The 5,576-nt window shown below is 49.5% G+C and overlaps 1 protein-coding gene across 2 annotated transcripts in view; it reads right to left on the bottom strand.

Annotated features, from left to right (window-relative positions):
* Positions 1–5,576, bottom strand: part of LOC107099534 (plexin-B1-like) — a 42,988-nt gene that overhangs the window by 22,398 nt on the left and 15,014 nt on the right. The window contains exon 1 of one of the 2 annotated variants that reach the window (XM_015397705.1): positions 2,141–2,238. The exons of the other annotated variant lie outside the window; for it this stretch is intronic. The gene's annotated coding sequence lies outside the window, so the exon portion shown is untranslated. Of the gene's footprint in view, positions 1–2,140; positions 2,239–5,576 lie in introns of those variants that run through there. 2 annotated transcript variants of the gene reach the window in all.

The following is a 5,576-nucleotide window of genomic DNA, read 5'->3' as shown; positions in this document are numbered from 1 at the left end:
CGTTAGCCCTGGCTGCTGCAGACGGGCTACCGTTAGCCCTGGCTGCTGCAGACGGGCTACCGTTAGCCCTGGCTGCTGCAGACGGGCTAATGCTGCGGTTAGCCTCAGAGCTCCGCTGGTTGCCACAGTCCTCTCAACATCCGAACTTGCTTTAAATAGGGACTAAATCATAAATGGGCCATATAGTGATGCTTAAAGTATAATATTCTCGCCTCAAATGATCTTAAGACGTACTTTTTTTAGAACAACGGTGACAGAATAGAGAACTTTTAACGTAACAGAAAAGTCCGGTCAGCAGGGTATGAGCAACGGATCATTATCTTTAGCTAAAACTAATATGTTCGCAGTGATTTATGAATCTAGCATCAATCAGTAAAAAATAGAAAAGACGTTTTTCACAACATCTTCTACTGCTTTTCAGAAATGTTCCAAAGAACCGAGATGTTGCTCTGCGAGTTTGAGTTTAGATTTGGATTATTACATAACACAGCCAGGGGTTTACAGCTGTCCATCATTGCAGTAATTGGTTCATCTGTGGATCGTTTTAACAACAGTCATATTTTTTGTAATTTTACTTTTCTAAATAAAATAATGTTTGGAATTTTAAAAGCCAAAAACTTTATAGCAAGTTTAAAAATATTTTTGAACAGCAAAAAAACATGTTTAAACTGCAGCTTAATTACTGCTGGTTGGTTATTCTTTCAGCGATTCGCATGTTTTAGACTCTGTGTATATTAGTCTAGGTTATAATTTGATTACCAAATGAGTTAACGACCATTAAAATAATCTGATAGATAATCTCACTAGTTGTCTCAGCTCTCTAGATGCCTCACCACGAACCGGATGGAAGGTTAAAGAAAACACTAAACATAGAAATTGCAAAGCGTTTCCACTGTGAACCGCCACGTCTTCAAAGGTTCTTTTCCATCAGAAACAGCAGATCTGAGTCCAACAGAACATCCTGAGGAACCATGAAGAACCGAGAAAAATGATCAGATCAAACTCCAGAGAATTCCTGATTGAAAAGAAACATCAATCACAAAGAAAAACGCACCGGTGGAAGTTTTCCTCCTGATGCTCTGCAGCTGGAGGCCCAGTTCTGGTTCAGGTCCGGTTCTGGTAATCTTCTGAGCTCAGAGCGTCTGACTCTGAAGTTGTTCTGGTTACCAGAGGAAGTCAGGAGATGCATCAACTTCACACCTAAGAAGCTTCTAGCGGCCGTCAGGAAGCAGCTCCTGCAGAGCAACATCACACCTCAGTGGAGCTGCTTCCCCTTCGCTTCTGCAGCGCAAACACCCAGAACCACACAGAACCGCCCAGAACCACACAGAACCACCCAGAACCACACAGAACCGCCCAGAACCACACAGAACCACCCAGAACCACACAGAACCACACGAAACCACCCAGAACCACACAGAACCGCCCAGAACCACCCAGAACCACACAGAACCAGCTGCAGAACCAACCACCTGTTTACCTCCAGAGGAACCAGAACCAGCTGCAGAACCAGCTGCAGAAGCAGTGCCCTGTTTACCTCCAGAGGAACCGGAACCAGCTGCAGAATCAGCTGCAGAACCAGTTGTAGAACCGGCTGTAGAACCTATGCCCTGTACACCTTTAGTGCAACCAGAACCAGACAGAACCAGCTGCACGGAAACCACATTTACCAAGCAGAAACCGATTAAACCAGAACCTCACGGTCAGGTGACCCATCAGAACATCTTCCAGGAGCTACAGAACCATTTAAGAGTTCTTTGTTTAGAGCCTAGACTGAGTAGAACGGACTGACAAGTTCTGCCTCTTCCTCAGAGTTTTCCACAGCTGAATGGGACCTTTCAAAATAAAAGCAGATCCAAACTCTGTAGGGTGGGGGGGTGAGGGTGGGGGGGTGGCATGCAGAACAACCCACAGAAACACAAAGAGAACCGACCGCAGACACACTGGTTCTGTTGTTCTCTGTCAGCGCACTGAGTGACACGGACAGCTGACTCCATGCTGCATGACCTTTCAAATTAAAAGCTCAGAGAGTCACTAATTAACTCAGGTCCTCGTTAACGACTCAGCTGTCAATCAGACTAATCAAAGAACGAGAGACATTGACAGAGACTCACAGAGAGAGAGAGAGAGAGAGACTCACCTCCGCTGCTCTTTCATTCCAACAACAGACTGAGACGGAGAGGGAGAGGGCGTGCGAGCAGCTGTCATTGTTAGGAGAAAGCGAGAGGGGCGTGGTCTATGCATGAGGGGCGGGGCCAACGCAACATTTGAAAGGAGAGCGGGGAGGGGGGCAGAATATCTGAGACCGCACCCCTCTGACTGGCCCAGCTGGAATAGAACCTCTGCAGAACCAGAAACACAGTTCTAACCCAGTTAAACCAGTCCATATCCAGAACCAGCAGAACCAGAACCTGCTCTTAATCTCCTAGTTAACCAATGAGAGACAGAACCAGAACAGAACATCAGCAGGAGAACCCCAGTGGACCGATGGAACCGGCCGGTTCTGGTCCCAGACGGCACCCATTGGTTCTGATCAGTCAGCTGTTAGCCATGCTACTCTCAGCCGGGTCGCTGTCAGCGGATTGGATCCCGGCTGGCGGGCCACAGCAGGTGAGAGTTCAGGTTGTCACGGTAACCGCCGAATGTTTAATGTGACGTGAAGAGTGTGAGTGTTTGTCTGCATCACATCAGGGGCCCTCATGCAAAATTCATCACACAGGGTCACCCCATCACAGAAACCAGCGGGTCCTGAGACGCCTCCTGGATCTGGACCAGAACCAGAACCAGAACCAGTACCAAGGTCCAGGACCTGGGCCTGATTCCCGCAGAATGTCCTCACAAAGACAGCATGGCGGCGGCGTGTGAGCAGCTGGTGTTCATGATGTGATTCCAGATTTCTGCATTAACATCAGAAACGTCCCATTTAAATTCACCCCCCCCCCACGAGCTTTCTCTACAACAAGAGAAATCTAACAACACAAAGTGGGCGGGGCCAGGATTTTTCACCGTTTAGCAACCTTCCAACTTTTCCAGGTTTACAGCTGAACGGTTCCAGAACCAGAACCAGAACCAGAACCTGCAGCTGAAGCAGATCTTCAGCTTCACTTCTAACCATCATGAGATGCAGGAACCGTCCATGACTCAGGCCGCCGTCCACCATTCCCTCTGGAACTGTTGAGGTTCTGTAGAACCCAGCGGTACCGATCCGGTCCCAGGGTAAGAACCCCACACTCTGAAGCCGGATCCGGACCAGGGTCCCCCGTGATGAACAGAACCAGATGCCGTTTGTGCTGCAGAGCTGCAGGCAGTCATTATTAACTCACACCCTGAGGGGGAACCGGCCCGCAGAGGGAACCTACTTCAGGACCCCCCCCCCCCTGCCATTAAATCTGCTGCTGCAGGATGGAGGCTCTCCTCTCCTGTAGAGCTGAGTGGGTGTGGTCTGGTGTTTCAGGTATCTGAGGGTTTGGAGCAGAAACAAAGGATGAAGGACGAGTGAAGGGGGGGTGCATAAAGGGGGGGCTGCGGAGCGTGAACAGCAGCTCGTTCAGACCAACCAACCAGCTGCAGCAGCGGCTGCGGGGGAGGGGAGGAGGTGAAAGGTGACTCTTAGTAATTGAGGAGGAAACATCCAATCAAAGTACTTTATTCGTCGCTCGCCGCCTCGGCTGGTTCCAGAGGAACTACAGGAACCCAGGAGGGACAGAAACCCGTCAGCTAATTGAGGTTTATTAAAGTCATCTGTCTGAGTTACAGAACCTGATTCCAGCCGACAGCTCCATGCAGCCAATCAGGAGCCGCTCTGGAACCAGACAGGTTTGCAGAGGAGCTCCGCTAATGTTCTCCTGGTTCTGCTCCTCAGGTTCTGCCGGGTCCATTTGCTCAAACGGAGATTTTAACCTGAAATAAAGAGGATCTGAAACCAATGTTCCGATCCGTTTGGATCCGTATTTTACTAAACAGAACCACAAAGAGCAAGACAGCAATAAAAATATTCTGAAGCAGGCATCAGAACCCGACCCGGACCTGGATCCTGAGCCCAGACACTGCATCACCTGTGGAGCCACCCAAAGGACGCTAAGGTCCGGCCAAACCGAGGAACCAGAACCAGAACCAGCCCATCATTATCAGGGCCTGCGGTCGTCTCACACGGAACCTTTTTGTTCGTTTTTTTTTTTTGTGTGTGCGCCGTACGGCGTTGGCTTCTGGCCCACAGATTTGGGTTTTGGTTCAGTCTCCATCTGCCTTGAAGGTCGCCTCTGAGGTCAGGCAATGAATCACTTCCTGTTGACCTGGAGCTGGCTGGAGGGCGGTGAGAGGAGACCCTCATCAATCACTGAAGGTCTAATGAGGCTTCAGCCGGTTCTCATCTGAACGGATCGGACCACTTCATTTACGAACACTACAGGGTGAATGCTGGCCCGATGGTTCTGGTTCTGGGTTTTAAAGTTTGCTGGCCTTCAGGTTATACCTTCAGCTTCTTCTAACCCCGGCTGAAGCCTGGAAGACAAAGTTCAGGGCAAAGGCTGTGGTTCTCAGCACAGTTTTTCCCTGATCTGTGACTGAAAGAGATTCTAAGACACAGAACCAGAACCCACTGTGGTTCTGGTTCTTCTGAGTCAAACATAATGATCTGGTTTATCAAACTGAACCATATCAGGATCAGGAAGTGGTCCGTATGGAACAGAGCAGCAGAATCTGTCAGAACCGGCCGACACAGAACCAGAGCAAAACAGGGCTTAGAAACCTGAAACAGAACCAACTGAACAGAACCGAGGAATGTCTGGAATAAATCTGTAGAGGAGTGGAGGTGTCGACCCGCAGAGAATGACAGAGATTTCAGAGACTTGCATCAGCAGCTGACAGAACTTCACTCATCAGAACCTTTCATCAGTCTGATGGGCTTCAGTGTGACCTGGATCTGAGCGGATCCGTTCACTTTAGAACCGGGCCACGTTCCATATGTGACCCAACCACATTCGACCTCTAATGGACCAGGTTCTGCTCCTGACCGGGCCATGTTTAGATCAGGGCGGTATAAAGGATTAACACCTGAGCCCTACAGCCAATCGGACCGCAATCAGAACCCGTTCGATGGAGAGGTTCTGACAGAACAACGCCACTTACTCAAAGCTTCCCTGTATAGAACAAACTGACCCTTAAACTGGAAAACTCTAGTTGTGATCAGATCCTTGCAGAACCTTAAAACTGTTTGCTGCAGAACAGAACAGGTTCTATTTTGGTTCTGTTCAGTAGTTGTTGAAACTGATGCTGGTAAATAGGCCACCCAGTGATTTAAAGCCCATTGAAGCTGATGTCTCACACACAGATTAGGCTGCCATCCCCCTTTTTAAATCTCTGCAGTTAATCTGATGGTTGGAGCTCAGCTAACAGATGACGTACAGCTGGAACCCGCATCGAGGGGCACACACAGCTGGAACCCACATCGAGGATCACACGCAGCTGGAACCCGCATCAAGGGGCACACACAGCTGGAACCCGCATCGAGGGGCACACACAGCTGGAACCCACATCGAGGATCACACGCAGCTGGAACCCGCATCAAGGGGCACACA

This window comes from Cyprinodon variegatus, unplaced genomic scaffold (assembly GCF_000732505.1).
Source record: "Cyprinodon variegatus isolate N-32 unplaced genomic scaffold, C_variegatus-1.0 Scaffold28, whole genome shotgun sequence".
Classification (NCBI taxonomy): domain Eukaryota; kingdom Metazoa; phylum Chordata; class Actinopteri; order Cyprinodontiformes; family Cyprinodontidae; genus Cyprinodon; species Cyprinodon variegatus.
The sequence above is the reverse complement of the archived record's forward strand: the minus strand, read 5'-3'. Positions and strand labels throughout refer to the sequence as shown.